At 42.9% G+C, this 23,314-nt stretch overlaps 1 protein-coding gene across 4 annotated transcripts in view; it reads right to left on the reverse strand.

The window, feature by feature from the left end:
- grid2 (glutamate receptor, ionotropic, delta 2) overlaps nt 1–23,314 on the reverse strand; it is a 577,686-nt gene that overhangs the window by 513,658 nt on the left and 40,714 nt on the right. The gene's annotated exons all lie outside the window — the stretch shown is intronic.

Here is a 23,314-nt window from a genome sequence, read left to right on the forward strand (position 1 = left end):
TCAAAATCAAAATGTCTTTGAAACAACAAATAATAAATGATTATGTGCACCCTATACAGAAAGTTAGAAAACAGCTTAGCACAGCACAAACATCATCACTATATACAGCATAAAATGATTTCTGGACAGCAGCACTGTGCCAGATGCCAAATGCTTTATTATTATTACTCTGCTGGCTTAATTAGCACCTTAGTTTATTAATTTAATAAATTAATCCTAGACAAGGTAAAATAATACATACCAGCTCTTAAATAATATATTTGTAGACCGCCATTTATTTGAGTTTCAGACAAAGTCTTCAAACATGCAAATAAATAAACACACAATGTTCTCTACATATGTGCACATCAGGTTTCTAAAAGTGCAGGCAGCGTGAAAATGTTTCTCTAAGCAATTTCATCTACACTACGTTCTCTACAGATCCGGCTGCAATGGAAAACAATATTTCAGGGCCTAAAATTGAATCTTGTATATCTTTGTACAAGGAAATTGAATCTTGTCAACCTGTATACATGAGAGCTACGTCAAAAAATTGTCAACTCTCTGCGGTACGTAGGAAGTAAGCTGAAGCAGAGTATTTTCAAATTGAGTGGCACACAGGAGACAGTCAATGTGTCCATATCACATTAGAGGCCATGGTCAGTTGTGAACAGGCCAAGTCAAGACACTACCTGCAGAGCACTGTGAAAATTGTCAAGCCTTTAACAAGACAAATCTCAGAAAGAAAAAACAACTCACTTTGTCCTCTGCAAAACATCATAATGGGTCTTTTATCTGAGGACAGAATAGAGTTGCCATAGTAACAAAACTCAAGGTGGAAGCTTCTTTAAGGCTGCATATCTCATCCATCACAATGGAGTATGCTGTGGAGTGGTATTATTCTGAAGTCCATGCGCCTCTGCCTTAAAGGGGTGGCTGCATGCAATTTTACATTTTTAACTTTCGTTATTGTGTAATGTTGCTGCTTGAGCATAAACAGTATCTGCAAAGTTACAGCGCTGAAAGTTCAATGCAAACGGAGATACTGTTTTTTTAAAGTTATGGAAGTTTATTGCTAACAAAAATGGCCGGTTTGGATTAAAACGAGCTTCTTCCCTGGTTTGTGACAGCCCTTGCTATTAACATAAACACTGCCTCAGATGTGACTTCTGCCCGTAATGGTAAGAGCCGTGGCGTTTCCAGACAACCTGTGCTTGGCACTTCAACCAATAAAAATATAATTGCCATCTAACCAATCTAACACTATTGCGTTTTTCGGAGGGATGGGCTTCATAGAAGCAAGAAGCAAACGAGCCGTTCAAAGGACAGTGGAGACAGCGGCGAATGGAATGAACGTAAAATATAAGAAAAATACAACATAAAAAAGGAAGAAGTATTAAGACATGTTATACTGCGCCCCATAAGAATTATGTTAGGTTGCATCTGTTGTGACTTAGTTTCTTAATCCGTATCTTCTGAGTCTTGCTTTCAAGTAATAACACTAAAACATTCTTAAACGTCTGGTATCGTATCAAAGTCATAATTTTGGCTTTGTGGCATCACTTCAACAAATTGGAGTTTTATGTAGGGATAAGTGTTTTGTCATTCAAAAACAAGCCTTATATGCTCTTGCTTTTCAAGTAATTTTACCTTGTAAGGATAAGGATGTTTACATATTTGAATCGAAAACAAGAAGTTATTATTTTAAATTAAGAAATTATTTTTGCATGTCAACAACAAGTGGTTAGCTACCTTGTTTCATTATGTTTAAAAAACAAAACAAGAAAGAGAGACGGCTCAGGGGGCAATTTTGGGGAAAAAAATTCTGAATGTTGAAAGGACGCAGATCCTTGTTCAAACTGCGGCAAAGACTTCCTCAAGCACTTAGGTAGTGTGACTGAGAACAAAACATAATTCCACAATAAAGTGCTCACAAGCCTGTGGCAAGTCCTCATAAGCAACACTGGCCAGATTAATATCCTGCAGCCACTCTCAAGAGGAATAAACCAACAGGAATCAAATTCTAGCCTGTCTTAATCAGTCCCACTCACTATCCCATGGGAGCTTCTCTTCTCCGGATGAGCAAGAGAGTGTAAGTGTGCACGAGTACGAGAGGGTAGTTGCGAATCCTGATTTACAAGCTGCTGGATTGCGGCTCTAAACAGGCAGAGTGGCTGCAGCTCTTGGGCAATTGAGTAGTGAAGCAAAAGACAACTTCATCAAATAAATCAAAGAGCAAAGAAATTGCATTCAGTCTGTTTCAACTGGACATATCAAGGGCAACTGGATTCAGTCATAGAGTGCAGTCACTTTAATGGGGTCATATTATGCCCTTTTTTATGAAGTCTTGATTTTGTGTTTGGGCTTTACTAAATTATGTTTTCATGGAAATTACATTGGTGTCAATGGAGGTCTTTCTGAGCCATCGGATCTCAACAAAAATATCTTCATTTGTGTTCCGAAGATGATCAAAGGTCTTGAACTACATGAGAGTAAGGTATTAATGACAGAATTAATGATTAATGACAAAATCAATGAATGATTTTTGGGTGAACTAACCCTTTAACGAACAAGAGAATTGTGCAGAACAGATTTCAGCTTCACTTTATTTTGATAGTCTCTTTAACACATTATATGACTATAAGTAACATTGCCCCTACATGTCTACTAACTCTCATTAGAGTGTTATTAGTGTATTAGTAGACTAGTACGGTTAGGGTTAGAATATGTTGACAGATAGTTGCAAAGTTACTTGTAGTCAGTAGAATATCTTTTAGAGGACCATCACAATAAGGAGTTAGCAGTCTGCGATTGGTTCCCGCAAAAGTGTAATAGAAGCAGTATAAATGTACAGGTTTCCAGACTGAGCTTCAGGGCAAAATCAAATCGCTGGCAGATCAGGCTGGGTTAACCCACACCATATCTATAAGAAAATGCAAGACTAACATACTCTAAAACGTCCTGGGAAATCCGTGAGTGCAAAGTCTGTGCTTGAAATCTGGGTAACACTTTACTTTGATTGTCCCCTTTGAACATTTTGTTGACTATAATTAACTTTGCAACTACATGTCAACTAAATCTCATTAGAGTATTAGTAAACTGTCTGCATAAAGGGTTAGTTCACCCAAAAATGAAATTTCTTTCATTAATGATTCACCCCAATGTCGTTCCACACCCGTAAGACCTCGGAACATAGTTTAAGATATTTTAGATTTAGTCCGAGGGCTTTCTATCCTTTGAATGTAAGTGTATGCACCCTTTGCTGTCCACGGTCTTGCATCACTCTGAAGGGGTTTATGTAAGGGATAATGTACACCCAGCCGGCTGTTATCGCAGAATAAACCCCGACAGAGTGATCAGGACCCCGACGCGAAGCTGAGGGGTCCTGACCAAATGTTGAAAATGAATGCTGAAAGGGTTAGTTCACCCAAAAATGAAACCAAGCCTATGATTTACTCACCCTCAAGTCATTATAGGTGTATATGACATTCTTCTGTCAGACAAATACAATCAGAGTTATATTTAAAAAGTCCAGGCTAACGTTAATCCAAGCAGTAGTTGTAGCTGTTTTGGAAGTCCATAAAAAATGCAGTTGTCCATCAAATAACGTGCTCCACACGGCTCCGATAGGTAAATAAGAGGCATTCTGATTCAAATCGATGTGTTTGTGTTAGAAAATATCCATATTTAAAACTTTATAAAGTAAACCCGCCTTGAAGTCTTCCATTGTAACCCATGGCGGTTAAGTTTTTAATAGCCACAAGATGGCGCCAGAGAGTAACAGCGTTAAGCATAGAAAGTAATACCAGTCAAGATAACCCGTAGTACCCAGATGAGCGGTATGTTATTCAATTTTGGCGGTTGTTATCTGGTAATAACATACCGCTGGAATATGCGATTGACCAATCAGAAACAAGTATTCCACAAAGCCGTGTAATAAGCACTTTTAATGTTCTCTAATGCAGCTCAACCAGGCCTCCACAACTTTCTGTGGGCGGGTATTATTTAAATGAGGAACATTATGACTTCATAAGTTCCAGAAAAATCATGTTGTAGTACAAACAAGACGTTTGTTGTAGTCTTTGAGATTCTGTTAAATAAAGTATCTCCCTTTTGGAGTGGACTTTGAGCTTTGTAACCTTGCAGATCTTTTTTATCCTCAAAGAGCAACACTACACACTAACGAAAGCTGAAAAAGTGAAAAAGCTCAGCTTTGGCTATCCAAAATAAAAGAACACAAACTTATTACCCAACAAATAGCAGTTTGCTGTCCCTGGCGCAACTTATTGCCATTGGATTAATGTATCTATACAATTAGATGCTAGTAACCAACTTTGGTTTGATTATTGTAGCTAATTAATGCTAGCTAACCTCAATGCTACAAATTGATAAGCCTACAAATAGTAATTTCTTATCACCTGGTCATAAAATCAGCTTATTATAATAACTAATGTAAACTGGCCTTAATGTTGCTATCCGTCGGGGGAACATTGTATAATTAGCTATTCACCTCGTTGTCCATAAGTAAGCCATTGTATATGAATGTGCAAGACTCACAATAACTAGAGAAAAAAAGAGTGAAGTTAACGGTAAAACTATTTGAGCTATGACAAACCAATGTTTTTTATGATTACGATAATAAATAAATATCAGTGTGTAACATCAAGCAGCATTAAGCAGACTATTTTTGTACAGCTAACTGGAAGCTGCTAACACTGGAAGCCTTTTACATTTAAAGTAAAAATGTCAGTGTTCGCGCTTGCATTAAGCATAAGGAGGATATTATCTGTGTAAATGATCTGCAAGTTGGCTGAAAGAAAAGCACATTAATGTTATGATTTTGGCATATCTGTGTCCACTAGTCGAAATAGTCTGGAAATGCCACTGTTCAAGTTATTGATTAATAGTAATTCGCTTCTTTAATCATTTTCAATTAAGGGCACATGACAATGAAAATACAAAAAGTCTTTGAGAATCAATTGAGGTTATTAAAAAAAAGATTATGAACATGTAACAATGTCACAATAACTCTGTGTCACGCTGATGACAATAACACACTGATCTTCTCAAACAATGTCAAATTCATCAGAGGAAGAGCTTGGATAATTGGCCTTAAGCGGGTATTACAATGTGTTCTCTCACAGTGAACTGCCATGACCTGAGGAAAGCGAATGACGACTTCTTCCCTCCTACACTTCAGTCAGAGCAGCTAGAAGCTCTATATTGGTGCACACTGTCAAGCCTGTCACTGTTAGACAGTTTGAGAGGACAGCAGCTGGGTGAAAAGTCTCTGTGGTTCACCCTTTCAAACCCTTGTAAGTAGGGTGGCAGTGTAATGGAGCTAAAACACATGTTGCATCTGCAAGCAAATTGCTATTTGGAAACTCTCTTTGGTTTGTCCTGGGAGGTCTATAATACCTGGAGAGAGCTATGCCTCTGCGTTTCATCTCAAAATGCACTGGCTCAAAAGCTTGGGACCCCCTGGAATTATGCAATTGGAACTTTTTCTCATGGGCACTGAATCCCAAACCCTTCACTAGCGAATATCCAGAGCTGTGCTGTCAAAAGCAGCCAACTGGGAAAAACATAAGTCCATTTCAGAATACTAACATCTACTCTAACAAAATACAGATACTTATGTTCAACTGAGTATGATCAGAGGGACTGAAATATACCAACCAGTATGATCAGAGGGACTGAAATATACCAACCAGCCAAAGCTTGACCTCTTGGGTCAGTCAGATCAATAATGTTCAGTACGGCAGTTAGTTTAAAGTACACAAAGATAAAGTACTTGCAACCCCAATTCCCTTGTGGTCACTGGTGATGATGTAGGCAACTCATTGGCACGGCCTGATGATGATGATGTATTTGTTAGCGATGCCATGAAGATTTCTCCATCTTAGGAGCAGATTTACAGTCACAGGGGCGCGTCTCTAAAAAGGACGGCCGGTTTGCGGTGACACCTCTGAGACAAGGCGGATTAATGAGCTTTGCAGACCACTGAGTGCAGTAATGGCTTGATATAATATGTGATATAAAATCAGCAACACAGAGCACTGTTTATCATACTGGCAGTGGCCCGCCACGCACTGTCAGCCATTAATAACTCTCAATTTTTGCTTTGCAGTCATGCGGACCTCTTGTCGTCTGCCAGCATGCAAACAAACGGTGCTGTTCTAGCTTTTGTTTGAGGATGTATGGTGGTCTACCCTCAAGCTTATGCCTGCATTTACTGGGCCGTGGGTAAAATTTAATTAAACTGTCATGAACGACTGGCAACCCACTGTGGTTATTTGCAGTTGTTTTTAACAAAGCTCATCATGATAATATTAAAACAATGATGACACCCTAGCTGGAAAGACCTGCATACACATGCTGTTGTTTGAATGCTGATGCCCAGCATGGGACGTCGGTGCGTTGGTGTCTCAACCACACAGCTTAAAGGGTTATTTCACCCAAAAATGAAATTGATGTCATTAATGACTCCCCCTAATGTTGTTCCACACCCGTAAGACCTCCGTTCATCTTGAGAACACAGTTTAAGATATTTTATATTTAGTCCGAGAGCATTTCTGTTCCTTCATGAAACTGAATGCACACTATACTGTCCATGTCCAGAAAGGTAATAAAAACATCATCAAAGTAGTTCATATGTGACATCAGTTAGTTAATTAGAATCTCTTAAAGCATCAGCAATAGATTTTGGTCCAAAAATAACAAAAACTACGACTTTATTCAGCATTGTCTTCTCTTCCTGGTTTGTTTTCAATCCTAAAATAAAGATTCAACCGGTTTTGAATCAGCGGATTGATTCATGATTCGGATCGCCAATGTCATGTGATTTCAGCTGTTTGGCAGTTTGACACGCGATCCGAATCATGAATCAATCTGCTGATTCACAACCGTTTGAATCTTTATTTGAGGATTGAAAACAAACCAAGAAGAGAAGACAATGCTGAATAAAGTTGTAGCTTTTGTTATTTTTGGACCAAAATGTATTTTTGATGCTTTAAGAGATTCTAACTAACTAACTGATGTCACATATGAACTACTTTGATGATGTTTTTATTACCTTTCTGGACATGGACAGTATAGTGTGCATTCACTTTCATTAAGAAACAGAAAAGCTCTCGGACTAAATATAAAATATCTTAAACTGTGTTCTGAAGATGAACGGAGGTCTTATGGTCTTACGGGTGTCATTAATGACATAAATTTCATTTTAGGGTAAACTAACCCTTCAACCGATAGACCAGAGAGACTGTGTTAAGGCCAAAAAGTACATGTTCTAAGTTTGAATATGATTCTGTAAAAACAGATTTTTATGAGGCCATTTTCTTCATTTATCTGTCATGTAGGTTTAAGATCTCAGAGAAATGTTTGATTACACAATAGCCATAACAATTTGCATCGCCTTCGAGGAAAAAGTAAAAAAAAGAAAAGAACCATTGATCCGATCGTAGCTTGACAATGTCTTGCCAGTTCTTTAGTGTGAGAAGCTCGCTGGTTACTGCCAAGCCTGAGCGATAGAGTTCCTTTAGAGCAAATTAGCCAAATCAGTCCATTCTCCAGCCATATTTGCAACACCCCCGGGACATGTGAGCTCCTTTTAACTGAACGGGGAAAGACTGAAATCTCTGAAGGAAAACTGCACTTCAATAATTGATTTTAAATCAGGAATAAAATCTGATTACTGTATCATATAGCCTAATGTACTGGGATTCCTAAACTTAAATCCAAGCCAAAAAGAAATGGAAAAATGCAAGTTTTAAACATGCTATTTTTTCAGCTTAAAATATATCACTGCCATTGTTTTCTCTCAAGATACACACCCGTAATGTTTTTTTGTTTGTTTGTTTGTTTGTTTGTTTTTCTAAGACTAAGCTTCTTACATTTCTTAATTTAACCAAGGCCTAATCCTGGCTTAATCTAAGCCATGTCTGTGAAACTAGGCCTTAATATCTAATGCAGTGCTGCTTTTCAAGAAAATGTATCTTAGATAGTTTAACTGGAAAACTAGACAATACAAATATTCATTAACAATGAAAAAGAATGTTTTTTGCTCTCTTTTTTTGTGCTTTTCTTCAGTGCATGCATTAAAGTAAAGAAAACAGTGGTCTTCAGCTGCCATAGCTCATCTCCCTGACCGTCTCAAAGGTGTTTAAACCCCACCTAAAACCATCAAAGCTAACCAGATTACCCCAGACTGGTCTAATCTGTTTGAATGAATTTTAGTACACTTAATGCTCAAAACACAAAAACCCTCCTGAATATAACATCTTTAACTAGCCTAAGGACATTTGATTGTCTAAACTGGTCTGGTTTCAGCCATGACAACAATGGTATATATTTATTGAATTTAGCTGTAATCACACTAAAATTGTAAGCAGGTGGACCAGCTTTCACATGTGTAGAAACTATAACAAAATATAAATTACCTCTTTCAACTGAAAGGCTGGACTTTCCTTCATACAATCACCTTATTGAGCCTTACAATCAGCATGAAAATCATCTTGTGCCATATGAAACCAAAGTAGAAATCAAGGAGTTTTCATGCAAAAGAAGTGGCTGTGGGTTAACTGAGTGTAAGTACAAATGAGAGTCAATGTTCATTTGTGTTTGTTAGAGTCTTACAATCCAGCTGTTACAAAACAAAAAGCTATGATTGAGCCACAGGAGGTTAAAACTGTTACACCAGGGCCCCACTCTCATTTAGGCGAGTGCATGATGGCCATATTAAAGGACTTTGGCAGAAAGAGAAAAACACACCAGTGAAATCCCTACTGGCGGCTTGACACGACCTGTGTGTGCAATAAGACACCTGCTGCGCATTACCCTTTTTGAGAGTGATTTAAAAAATATTCCCAAAGATGCCATTTCTTCTGCAAAAGACACTGCATGCTTCCCTCCCTCAGGCTCCGACGCACTTTCATTATTACAATGTAAATTAATTTCCCTTCATCATTAATGCATTGAGCTGCCAGCTTCCCCTGCCCCTCAAAAGCAATTTCCATCCTGCATTGCTGTCCTTCACCTTTTCCTTTTGCACACATCTTTGCTTCTGACATTTAATCAAACCTGGCTTAAATGGGGCTGCTGAGTCCTCAGACAGATAGGCACGTGAAGGCATGACTCCTGTTAGAGAAGGACCCTTTGACATCATTAAGAGTGTGACAGTCCAACAATGAGTCACGCTGTCCACCAGACGGAAAGGCGCAGAAGAAATGAGAGGAGAAGCTACGGAAAGTGGGGCAAGCCAAGAGTTATTTTCACCTCAGTGTACGGCTTGACAATTGTTTCTCCGGCTTCTCGCCATCCGTGTTTCCCGATGCGAGAACCTGGGCTCACATAAAAAATGTCCCAAGGGTCTGCAAAGCTCCCTCACCCAGATCAGGAAAGTGAGTTTACGGCTCTGAGGTTCGAAACCTAAGATTGTCTGTAAGCCAATAACCACCAGTGCTTTTACATGCCTTCCCAAAGGAAACTGGTGTCAGGCAGGCTTCAAGGCACCGTAATGCATGCCTAATGATCTAGAACAAATTCAAGAGTGCTTTAGACAACCAACCAAATGTTTAATGACTATAATCCCTATTTCTCAGCTGAAATGCAGTTATACGTTTAAAATAAACTGTACATTCACATTTAATTCAGGCTACTTAAAGAGTTAGTTCAACCCAAAAATGAAATTTATGGGAACACAGTTTAAGATATTTTATATTTAGTCCGAGAGCATATCCAAGCAATGAAGCAGCGTGTTGATTCATTATTTGGATTGCGTGTCAAACTGCCAAAATGCTGAAATCACGTGACATTGGTGATCCGAATCATGAATCAATAAGCTGATTTATGAGCGTTTGAATCTTTATTTGAGGATTGAAAACAAACGCGGAAGACATTGCGGAATAAAGTTGTATTTTTTGCTGTTTTTGGACCAAAATGTATTTTCGATGCTTCAAGAGATTGTAATAACTGATGTCACATATGGACTACTTTGATGATGTTTTTATTCCCTTTCTGGACATGGACAGTATAGTGTGTATACACTTAAATACGCTGTCAGACTAAATATAAAATATCTTAAACTGTGTTCTGAAGATGAACGGAGGTTGCTTACGGTGTGGAACGACATTAGAGTGAGGAGTTAAAGACATACATTTCATTTTTGGGTGAACTAACCCTTTAACCACTCCATCAGACATGGAGGATTTACATTCAGATTTAGATTTAGTTTGTGGAATCACATATCTAGTGCTTTTCCTATTTTACAATGAAAACTGATCTTGAATCTTTGCTGGGATGCTGACTCCTCATTAATTACAATTTACATATTTGGCCCAAATGTCAATTTTCATCAGAGCTGCAGTGTGCAAGTGACATATTAATGCTTTGCTTTTCACCTTAAACATAATTCACACAAAAACAAACATTATGAAAACATCATTTACTCACCCTCAAGTTGTTTCGAATAAAGATATTTGGAAGAAAGTTTGTATCCCCTCCTCTTTGATTTCCAAATATTATGCAAGTTGATGGTACACCAGAACTGTTCAGTTTCCCACATTCAGAACAGATTTGGAACAACATAAGGGTGAGTAAATGATGATTTTAGATGAACTATCCCTTTAAATGAAAAGGATGCCATGCTTCATTAACCCATCCATATCTATATCTTTGTTCCCATTAAAGATTTTGAAGTGCTGTTTGTCGGTCATACTCAAGGGTGCGTTTAATATAACACTGAGCATTCATACACAGTATAACGGGCTATAAAAATGGTAAATGTGAACATCTTTACCATACCATTTTTTTTTATGGACACTTGAACATGACATATGCGACAATGCAGATAAATGAGCCAGCTTGATTTACAGTGCACCTTCTGCGCATTTCCGGGAGGCCTTTCTCAAGGTTGCGTTAAATATGGCTACAGGGGTCTGAGCCCTCATGGGATGCCCTCTGATTTTTTTTTTTTTAAAATTTTGCACTTTAGGCGACCCAAATTTGAGTACCAGCTCAAATTCCTTTCAGATCCTGTACTCCTATCTCTTGCTCGCATGGCTTCCAGTTTACTCTATTCTGTCCTAGAGTTAATGCAAAACTCAAAAAGATAAATCTTTTGGGCAAGATATACAGTCATATTTTCTCTCTCTCTCTTTCTCTCTGATAGAAGAGCAACTTTGACAGAAATAACCACTCATTACAACCAATGTATGCAGCAAAGCATTTGTGAAGACACAACACGCACAACCTTGAGACAGATGGGCAACAACAGCAGAAGACCCCACCGGGTACCACTCATCACCACTACAAATAGGAAAAAGAGGATACAATTTGCACAGGCTCAACAAAATTGGACAGTTGAAGACTGGAAAAATGTTGCCTGGTCTGATGAGTCTCGATTTCTCTACCTGAGCATTGTTTCTGACCATGTCCATCCCTTTATGAGCACCATGTACCCATCCTCTGATGGCTACTTCCAGCAGGATAATGCACCATGTCACAAAGCTTGAATCATTTCATATTGGTTTCTTGAACATGACAATGAGTTCACTGTACTAAAATGGCCCCCAAAGTCAACAGATCTCAAAGAAAGAAAGAAAGAAAGAAAGAAAGAAAGAAAGAAAGAAAGAAAGAAAGAAAGAAAGAAAGAAAGAAAGAAAGAAAGAAAGAAAGAAAGAAAGAAAGAAAGAAAGAAAGAAAGAAAGAAAGAAAAAGAGCTACACCTGTATGAAGTCAATAGAGTCAGTCAAGTCAATTTTGAGAAAAAATCATTTTCTGAAGGTTTCCAATTTGGCACACACCAAATATTTATAGTAAAACCATTTATATATTAAACTTTGTGTCCATGATACCACAATTGTTTGATTAACAACAGACCTAACTTTATATTTGTCAAAGGAATGCTGCAAAATTGTATCAGGGTTCTGATACAATTAGGATGCGCCTTTTTCTCTCCTACTTTTAAGAAGGCACCAATTTTCAGCGTTCAGACACAGACAGTTTGGGAGCCAAATGCACAGGTGGTCTCTGTAATGAGGTAGAAATGCTGATTTTTAACTGTGGCACTAAGTGCTGATTCCCTCAAGTGAATCCCAACATGGGCCCTGAATCCCATCACTGAAAAGGCCAATCTATTACAATACATAATGTGTGTGTTAAAAATGTGTCTACTGTGTGTCTAAATCAACTAGAATTACAGATTTAGAATACTCTGACATCCTGTGTAAACCTAGACAACCCTCTCAGTGATTTTTAAATGGAGCAGCTAACCACAAGCTTTCGATTTGAAAGTGCATTTAGCTTGTTGTGGCATTTTTAAGCAGATAGCAACACTTACTGAATCTCAGGCAGATGATGATAAACAAGGATTGTGACACTTTAAGTAGGTTTCTGCGCCCAGTTAAGCATCTTTAACAGTTCTTAAGGCTATTTTGAATAAGACAGCACCACAGACTGGCAATATTCCCTTATTTATAATGCAAATCCATCTCAGCTGAGAGGTAAATTATCTGGAAGCGTTCGCCTGCTTGACACTGATGTAATTCGGGGGGAAATTCTGCATGAGAAGACACAGACTTTCACCGCTCTTTCTGAGGTGTCAAAGATTGGAGTGTGATGAGAGAGAGAGCGAGAGAGAGCGAGAGAGAGAGAGAGAGAGAGAGAGAGAGAGAGAGAGAGAGAGAGAGAGAGAGAGAGAGAGAGAGAGAGAGAGAGAGAGAGAGAGAGAGAGAGAGAGAGAGAGAGAGAGAGAGAGAGAGAGAGAGAGAGAGAGAGATGGGATGGGATGGATGGATGGATTAATTTAAAGTAGGTTGGTCAGCTCCTGACAAGCTTGGCTGAAGATATGCAAGATCTAACACAATGCGCCCGGGCCCATCATCCATCATCACTGAGCACATCAGGCATGAGCAGAAATGAAGCAGGGAATGGGTTCAAACTTTAAAGCTCCACGACAGCGTCCGACCCGCCCATGGGGGCTTCTCTCTCTCCCTCAGACCATGACCTCAGTGATCAAGGGCCAGGTAACATTCCATATCTACTGAGGGTCCATTTAAAGCATGGAATCTTTTTATCGCCGCAAAAAGCCGTTTGACCTTCCCCTGGTGACCTACACACGAGTATGTGTTTTACGAAGCAAGGCGCTACTTGTAAGCGTATAGCCGCGCTTGTCTGCTGCTTGATTTAAAACACAGAGAGTCAGCACAAACGTAACAAACCCGCGTCTGTTGTTTTATTCATCACTGCAGTAGAAGTGGGTGGCCTGGAGGACAAGAGAGTGGGGGAGCAGAGGAGATGAAAAAAGCAAGTTCTCCCAGCAAGCAGGCTATACACAGCCCAGACTTCTCCACTTGCCCACAGTCTAACAGCTTTGCAGCTCCGCATTTAATATTCAGAGCTATCCGCTGGAATTGAGGTCAAATTTATAGTGGACAATCATGGGGGAGGTGTAAAGCAACAATTTGGAGACGAATCCTCACACACATGATTAATAACTGCAAGATATATTCCAAATTGCACAATTCAAAAATATAACCCAGTGTGCTCTAGAGCTCTAATGACATCAGAGTAATTTAGTGTAAATACATTACTTTTTGTAAAACAAATGCCAAAGTGATGCATATCTCCAGAATGTAAAGACTCTAAGCTTTCAAATGGTACCACATATGACACCAAAGCTCCTCCACAGACATTTAAAATGGAAAGTAAATGCATGACAATGTCATTCCCGACCCTGTACAGGGTCCACAGAGTTTAAGTGATTAAGCACAATATTGTTCATTTATACTTCAAATATACACACATATCACAGAAATATAAGTAATATACAAATATAAATTCAATTTGCCAAAGAAGAAAGATAAATAATATGCTACCGTTAAAAAGTGTGGGGTTGGTAAGATTATTATTTTATAGTTTCTGAAAGAGGTTTTATCCTCACGGTTGGATTCGTTTGAAATGTAATTTATTCTATTGATGACAAATCTGAATTTTCAGCATCCTCAGTATCACATTATCCTTCTGATATCATTTTAATATGCTGATTTGGTGCTGAAGTAACAAACAATTTGTGGGGAAATATGGGATTTTTTTCAGGATTCTATGATGAACAAAAAGTTCAAAAGAACAGCATTTACTTGAAAAGGAAATGTTTTGTAACATTATGAATTACTTTACTTTCACGTTTGAACTATGCATTGCATCCTTGCTGAATAAAAAGTATTCAAAAATGTTACTGTCCTCAAACTTCTGAATGGCAATGATAGACTTGCTATGATTGAACCATTTTCAAACCAATATATTGGACATATAGGGTGAATATCCTACACCAGGAGTTTCCAAACTCAGTCCTGGAGGGCCACTGTCCTGCGGAGTTTAGCTCTGACTTGCCTCAACACACCTGCCTGGAAGTTTCTGATATAAAGACCTTTATTAGCTGGTTCGGGTGGGTTTAATTGGGGTTTGGTGCTAAACTTTGCAGGACAGTGGCCCTCCAAGAGCATGGTTGGACACCTCATGCCCTATATACAATATCTGTAGTTAGCTTTCAATCTTTGAAATCTCATTCATATGTATTTATTTTAAACAAAAATGAACATTCAACTGAGAAAATATCACACGTGACTCTTTTGGGGGGAATCAAGCATTCTTTGCGATATTGGTCTTGGAAATGTATCTTGTTTTAATGACTTTTAAACACACGTTTACTGAAAAACGTAGTGATGGAGAAAATGTTTTTAAAAAATAGATGATTGAGACTCTCCATCCTCTACTAAATGGACACGACACCCGTATACAACATTTGTTGACACACTGAAGAAGCCTATTCTGATAGAAGAGCACTTCATTTGACAATTTATTTAACAAAAAGCTAAATCAAATCAAGTCACATCTAAAGTCGGAATGATTTCACGTTTACCCAATTGAGGGTGTGATTTCAGTTTCCTCAGGTTTCCTCAACAAAACATCCTTGGAAAAAATAAACGGTTCACCCTGCTTCAGATTGCATATTTCACAAGCAATCATCATGTATTAGTGGTTTAAATTGCATGTGAAATTGTAATCTGGACCGCTAATCACTTGTTCGTCCACAGATTTTTCCTAAATGAAGCTATTTTGTGACCTATATATCTTTTGGTTTGGAGGGAGTTTAGGGCTCAAGGGGTGTCAAATCCTGAGAGATTCTGCATGCATTTAATTTCTGCGGAAATAGCCCGAATCAAAATTAAATTATAGCCACAGAATTGATATTTGGAAATGTACTAAGTTCTACCTGTTATCTGTTTCCATCAAGATAACAAAGAACAATACAATGTCCCCGTACTGCAATTTAAAAAGCATACAATGAATTTGCTATAAGCATTGGATAAGGATCTTCAGATAAACATGTCGGCACCTAAATATAGAGCGAAGATAATTACTCGCCTTATTATGAGAAACAAAATCAAACATTTAATTAAAGGACCAAAGAACGCGTAGTATTTTTGTTCAGCCTAATGTCTTTTGTATAGGTCAGCATACTCTTTACATACTTTTCTTTTATCCATGCCAATTTTGCAGCCAGCAGCAATATTTTTGCTAAACACAAAAGCAAAATTTAAGTCACACTGAACATATACCATCTTGTTAGCAATGAACGTAAACATTCAGGTGAAGTTGCTTTAGCAGCCAGCCAAGAGCTGGAAAAAATGATGAAAGGGACGGAGAGCTTAGCATAACAAAAGTCAAGCATTTACATAAGCACACGGAGCATCTGTACAGGGCTATATTCTGTGTAAACAAGGAACAAAAACATCAGCGTGATGAGGAATGACATTGTTGGCTCGAGGAAAAAAGATGGATACCTGCCAATGAATCTGTAGTTTTGAGTGAGTCACGCTGAGAGAATAATTCTTGGACTGATATGCTGAGATCAAAGAATCGTCGTCAAGTTTGGAAACTTCTGGACACAGCATTTCGATCTGGTAAATGCTACTGTATAAGCATTTAAAGTGACAGAATTTGTCAAATCTACATCCTTTTAAATATGTACTTATTTACATATTTACTCGAAGCTCAAAATGCAAATAATAAAGCTTACAGACTCCATGATGCTGTACTTATAGTTCATTATTTCAGTCCAGAAAAGGCTCCACAATCCAACTAACAAATAATCAGTGTACAATCAGTGCAAAGTTACAAATTTGTGTCAGATTCGTTTATTGTTTAATCCAGTCTCAAATTCACCTTCCTGCTGCTAACTTTCTGATTGGGCGGTGCATGTGCCAACAGATGATGCTGAGAAAATCTCTTGTGTATGCATTGGATGCCTTCCGAGCAAAACTTGTGCAAACGTATGCGTGCTGGTTTTCCCTTTGAAGAATATGTAATCCTTGAATGATTAAAATACCGTTGTGAGCTTCAATAACAAAGACGTTAATGGGGGAGAGGCTTTTGTAAGAGGAGGGATAAGCATGCTCTCATCTTGAGTACTGATGTATCCATACAGTGTGTTGTACTATTGTACTGTTTTCCCCGAGCTGTCAGTAAACCTCAATCCAGGTTTGTATGCAAGGTCCCACAGTTTTCCAACGCTGCTATGTAAAAAAAAAAGAACTAAAGTCACTGTTTGTTGTTTTTCTTTGGCACATCACCTAATGTGAAATGAGTTCATGAATTCATCTGCGGAATTGCACAATTAAAGACAAAATAAACGGAAAAATCCATGAACAACATCGATCCATAGAATTAACACTTGAGTTAGCTACATTACGAGCTGTGTGTGTGTTTGTGTGTCTATGTATACATGATCATGCATAACATTATGACCGGTGAAGTGAATAACACTGATTATCTCTTTATCCTGGCACCTGTTAGTGGCTGGGATATATTAGGCAGCAAGTGAACATTTTGTCCTAAATGTTGATGTGTTAGAAGCAATAAAAATGGGCAAGCGTAAGGATTTGATTAAGTTTGGTCTAGACTGGTCTAGATGATCTAGATGACTGGGTCAGAGCATCTCCAAAACTGCAGCTCTTGTAGGGTGTTCCCGGTCTGCAGTGGTTAGTATCTATCAAAAGTGCTCCAATGAAGGAAAAATGGTGAATTGGCGTCATGGGCGGCCAAGGCTCTTTGATGCACGTAGGGAGTGAAGGCTGGCCCGTGTGGTCCGATCAAACAGACGAGCTACTGTAGCTCAAATTGCTCAAGAAGTTAATGCTGGTTCTGATAGAAAGGTGTCAGAATACACAGGGCATCACAGTTTGTTGCATATGGGGCTGCATAGCTGTAGAACAGTCAGGGTGCCCATGCTGACCCCGTCCACCGCCGAAAAGCGCCAACAATGAGCATCAGAACTGGACCACGGAGCAATGGAAGAAGGTGGCCTGGTCTGATGAATCATGTTTTCTTTTGGATGGCCAGGTGCATGTGCGTCCAGGATGCACTATGGGAAGAAGGCAAGACAGCGGAGGCAGTGTGATGCTTTGGGCAATGTTCTAATGGGAAACCTTGGGTCCTGCCATCCATGTTGATGTTACTTTGACACGTATCACCTATCTAAACATTGCTGCAGATCATGTATACCTTTCATGGAAAAAGTATTTCCAGGTGGCTGTGGCCTCTTTCAGCAGGATAATGCACCCCACCACAAATTAAGCAAAAATGGTTCAGGAATGGTTTGAGAAGCACACACACACACAAAAAAGCTTCTAAATTCCCCAGATCTCAGTCCAATTGAGCATCTGTGGGATGTGCAAAACAAACAAGTCTGATCCATGGAGGCCCCACCTACCAACTTACAGGACTTAAAGGATCTGCTGCAAAAATCTTGGTGCCAGATATACCACAGTGCACCTTCACGGGTCATAATGTTATGCCTGATCAGTGTGTTTTTTATATTATATATATATATATATATATATATATATATATATATATATATATATATATATATATATATATATATATATATATATATATATATATATATATATCATAATAATGTAATTTTAATTTAAGTCCATATCATGATAACGAATGGACCATTCCATTCTCAATATCACATACGGCATATTATTTACTTATAATAATATTTATTGAACAACAATATTTAAATTAACTACAATAGCCATTATAAAAGACAATGGAAAATAAACAGGCAAACAATTCAGTCAAATGTTTTTAAGTTAAATATAGCCTAAATATAAAGTTTAATATACAAATTTAATTTCTCCCTTAACCCAAAGACTGGTTGCTTTATAGACCCCAAATGAATTATATATTTATGTTTAACCACTATCTACACACAAGCCAGTGTAAAATTCCTCAAGGACTGGCTGAGATGAAGCTGTTCACTGCGGGTACATGAGCACTGAACCACTGCTTACGGCCTGGAGCTCGCACCTGTGAAAGGGTTTAAACAAATTGCAAAATAGGCGCTATGCAGGGCCAAGTGTTCTGGAGCTGAGCAAGGCCGGTGGAGCGATTGTTGCACAACACACAGCTTGCGAGCAGCGAGACTTTTATTATGATGGGACACAGTTGCCGGCGACATTTCCGCTTTTCCGGAAGTATGAGATAACAGCTCTGTTTATCATATTATATACACTCAAGTGTGTTAAAAACGTCTCGGTTACGTATGTAACCCTCGTTCCCTGAAGGAGGGAACGGAGACGTACGTCAGAACTGAACCGACGAATGGGATCTTACTTTAGAGACCAATCCTACTTCGAGCATCTAACAACGAGCCAATGAAATTTGGCATGCGATCACGCATTCCACGCTCCGCCCCGCAGCGCGGGTATAAATAGGAAGTGGAATGGTAGATCAGCGCTTTTTCTGCTGAGGAGCCGAAAGGTGACCGGACTCCCAGCGGAAGCACAGCATCTGGCGACGGGACGTACGTCTCCGTTCCCTCCTTCAGGGAACGAGGGTTACATACGTAACCGAGACGTTCCCTTTCAGTCGGTCACGTTCGACGTACGTCAGAACTGAACCGACGAATGGGATCCCTTATGGAAAACGCCAGGATGCTGGCCCTTCCAGCGTCCTGCTTGAGCGCACTGCACCGTCTAGTATGGTACGGAAGTCAGGGCTCCAAGCAGGGAGTACAGTCACTGCTGTTTCTGCAAGACCCACTCAGAATGACTATTGGATAACGCTGGGAAAGCGTGCCTACCTCGAGAGAGAGAGGGTACGCTGCGGGGCCACGTCCTTCAGGGAAGGAGAGGTGGCAGAATACACATAAGGACTAACCTGGCAGGGTAGTGCAACATATGGCAGTCTCTGGGGTGGTTCCAGCCTGATTGAAGGGGGGAAAGAACACGCCCAGAGACGACAGAGCGGGCTCTGTCGAGGGAAAGACACGGGGCTAGCCCGAAGGGTAGCTGGAACCGTGGAAGAATACACATATGGGGTTGCCGTGAGGGAACCGCTACATATGGGACCCAGCCTACAGCCACGTTTCACAAGCATACGGGTGCAGGCCTGGCGTCAGACGGTCCGCAACGTCTGACACCGGAGGGGTGACGGAGGAGCTCGACAGGGTTAGCCGGTTTCCCGGGGAACACAACTGGAGACAATAGACGCACGTATCCGGCCCAGAGGGCGGGAGTGGCGTTTCGCAAGCCGACACTTAGAACGGGCACTTAGCGCTCCTGGCCCCTGGGGGCGAGGATGCGGGAAGATACCGGCTCTACACGTAAGCTATAGAATCTAGCCAACGTGTTAGGTGTCGCCCAGCCCGCAGCTCTACATATGTCTGTCAGCGAGGCGCCTTGAGCCAGCGCCCAGGAAGAAGCAACACTCCGAGTGGAGTGAGCTCTTACACCGAACGGGCAAGGCACGTCTTGGGACTGGTAGGCCAAGACTATAGCATCCACTATCCAGTGGGCTAACCTCTGCTTGGAGACAGCCTTTCCCTTCTGCTGGCCTCCGTAACAGACGAAGAGTTGCTCTGAGGTCCGAAGGCTTTGGGTCCGGTCAACGTAAGCGCGAAGAGCGCGGACCGGACACAGCAAAGCCAGGGCTGGGTCTGCCTCCTCCGAAGGCAGCGCTTGCAGGTTCACCACCTGATCCCGGAAGGGAGTGGTAGGAACCTTGGGCACATATCCGGGCCGGGGTCTCAGGACAACGTGAGAGTTACCCGGCCCGAACTCTAGGCACGATTCGTTGACCGAAAGTGCATGCAGGTCCCCTACCCTCTTGATCGAGGCCAATGCCGTCAGGAGCACTGTCTTCATTGACAAGATTTTCAACTCACAAGACGCCAAAGGCTCGAAGGGAGGGCTCTGAAGTGCTCGGAGCACTAGAGCTAAGTCCCAAGAGGGTATCGAGGATGGACGAGGAGGATTTAGTCTCCTCGCACCTCTGAGGAACCTGACGATTAGGTCGTGCTTCCCCACGGACTTACCTTCTACTACATCATGGTACGCTGCTATTGCTGCAGCATATACCTTGAGGGTGGAGGGAGACAGCCTTCTCTCCAACCCATTCTTGCAGGAAGGAAAGCACGACACTGATCGAACACCTTCGGGGGTCTTCCCGGCGGGAAGCGCACCACTCAACGAACAGGTTCCACTTCAGAGCATAGAGGCGCCTCGTAGAGGGGGCTCTAGCTGAAGCGATGGTATCTACGACAGCTTGTGGTAGTCCATCTAGAACCTCCGCGTCCCGTCCAGGGACCAGACATGAAGATTCCAGAGGTCTGGACGCGGGTGCCATAACGTGCCCCGTCCCTGAGAAAGAAGGTCCTTCCTCAGGGGAATCGGCCAAGGAGGGGCTGTCGCGAGGAGTGTGAGTTCTGGGAACCAGGTCCGGTTGGGCCAATACGGCGCAACTAACAAGACCTGCTCCTCGTCCTCCCTGACCTTGCACAGAGTCTGTGCAAGAAGGCTCACTGGGGGAAACGCATACTTGCGTAGGTCCCGGGGCCAGCTGTGCGCCAGTGCATCTGTGCCGAGGGTACCCCCGGTTAGGGAATAGTACCACTGGCAATGGGTCGAGTCCGGAGAGGCAAACAGGTCGACCTGTGCGGCCCCGAACTGGTCCCATATCAGCTGGACCGCCTGGGGGTGGAGTCGCCACTCTCCCGGAGGTGTCGGCTGACGAGAGAGCTCGTCGGCTGTCTGGTTCAGCACACCAGGGACATGAATGGCCCGAAGCGACCTCAGCTGCTTCTGACTCCACAGGAGGAGGTGGCGGGCGAGTTGGAGCAGACGACGGGAGCGTAGACCACCCTGACGGTTGATGTACGCAACGGCCGTGGTGCTGTCCGTACGGACCAGTACATGCTTGCCACATAGCGGCCCCTTGAGGCGGCGGAGTGCCAGATGTACTGCCAGTAACTCGAGGCAATTGATATGCCAATGCAATTGCGGCCCCGTCCACAGACCAGCAACTGCATGCCCGTTGTACGTGGCCCCCCAGCCTGTGGTGGAGGCATCCGTGAACAGCACAGCATGCCTGGACACTTGTTCTAGGGGCACCCGGGCCCGGAGAAACGAAGTGCTGGACCACGGGCTGAAGGTTTGGCGGCAGTAAGGAGTCACTGGGACCCGGTACTGACCGCTCTGCCACGCCCACCTCGGGACTCGGCCATTGAGCCAGCGTTGAAGCGGTCTCATATGAAGCAATCCGAGCGGCGTGACCGCGGCTGCAGATGCCATATGCCCCAGGAGCCTCTGAAAGAATTTCAGTGGGACCGCTGTCCTGCTCTTGAACATATTCAAGCAGTTCAACACCGACTGGACTCGCTCCTCGGTGAGGCGCGCCGTCCGGTTGACCGAGTCCAGCTCCATACCGAGATAAGAGATCCTCTGTGTGGGACAGAGTTTGCTCTTCTCTCGGTTGACCCGAAGGCCCAACTGGCTGAGGTGACTGAGCACCAGGTCCCTGTGTTCGCACAACTGGTCCTTCGACTGGGCTAGGATCAGCCAATCGTCGAGGTAGTTGAGAATCCGAACGCCGCGTTCTCTGAGTGGAACAATGGCTGCCTCCGCGACCTTCGTAAAGACGCGGGGCGACAGGGACAGCCCGAAGGGCAGGACCTTGTACTGATATGCTTTCCCCTCGAACGCCAAACGTAGGAACGGTCTGTGTTGAGGGAGAAAGACACACGGAAGTACGCATCCTTCAGGTCGATCGCTGCAAACCAATCCTGGGGACGGATGCATTGGAAATGCGTTTCTGCGTCAACATCCTGAACGGGAGCTTGTGCAGGGCCCGATTCAGAACTCGCAGGTCCAGGATTGGTCATAACCCACCCCCTTCTTGGGCACAATGAAGTAGGGGCTGTGAACCCCGTCTTCATATCGGCTGGAGGAACCGGCTCGATCGCGTCCTTCGCCAGTAGGACCTCGATCTCTGACCTCAAGACCTGAGCATCGCTGCTTCGCACAGAGGTGAAGAGGATGCCCCCGTACTTGGGCGGCCGGCGCGCGAACTGAATCGCGTAGCCGAGTCTGATGGTACGGATGAGCCAGCGAGACGGCCCGGGGAGACCTAGCCAGGCCCCCAGAGACCGTGCAAGCGGGACCAACCGCACCACAGACGTGCCCGGGGTGGGGCAGCGAAGCGGAGTACTCTGGCCCGACTCGGGAGGCCCGGAGGTGGCCCGAAGTGTTGCCTGAGCATTCCTGGTTTGGACAGAGAGTGGGTGAGAAGGCCCGGAGGCGTCCTCGGAGCCCACTCTGCTGCCCACTGCCCGGAGGCAGGGAAGTGAAGCACTCAGCCCCGACCCGGGAGGCCCGTGGGCGGCCCGGAGTGTTGACTGAGTGCTCACGAGAGAGGAAGTGTGTGGGTGAGAAGGCCCGGGGGCGTCCTCGAGGCCCACACAACTGCCCCCTGGCGACGGGAGGGTAGGAAAGGAGTGACAAGGCCCGTGGGCGTCGCACACTGCCAACCTGACCCTCTTGGGGCCCAGAGAAAGAGGAAACTGCTCTTAAAATGTGGGTACCGCTGGACTCCGGAGAGCCAGTGGCAGAACCGAAACCAGTCAGGGCCCCCCGGTCCTCCTCCGGGGGGGTGGGGGAGGGATGCGAACATCGTCTCCCCCGAGCAGCTCCTGTTCTCCCTAGCCGGCCCGTCTCAGGGCCGCGTCCCCTTGCGCTTGCCTGCCGGTTAGCGGGCCCTGGACGGGTTGGGCGTCCCTCGCGTCCGGCACCCTGCTCCTCCAGTGGAGGCTGCTGCTCGGCTCTAGCAGGGTGGAGGCGGACGCAGGAGGGGATGCCCTCGGCGGCGAGCCGGCAGAGGCGCTGCGACCGACGACCGAGCAGCTGGTCGTCGGCACCCTGGTGCAACGCCTCCGTCTGCTCTAGGGCCACCAAGAACTGCTGGGCAAAGTTCTCGATGGTGC

Source organism: Pseudorasbora parva, chromosome 13 (assembly GCF_024679245.1).
Source record: "Pseudorasbora parva isolate DD20220531a chromosome 13, ASM2467924v1, whole genome shotgun sequence".
NCBI lineage: Eukaryota > Metazoa > Chordata > Actinopteri > Cypriniformes > Gobionidae > Pseudorasbora > Pseudorasbora parva.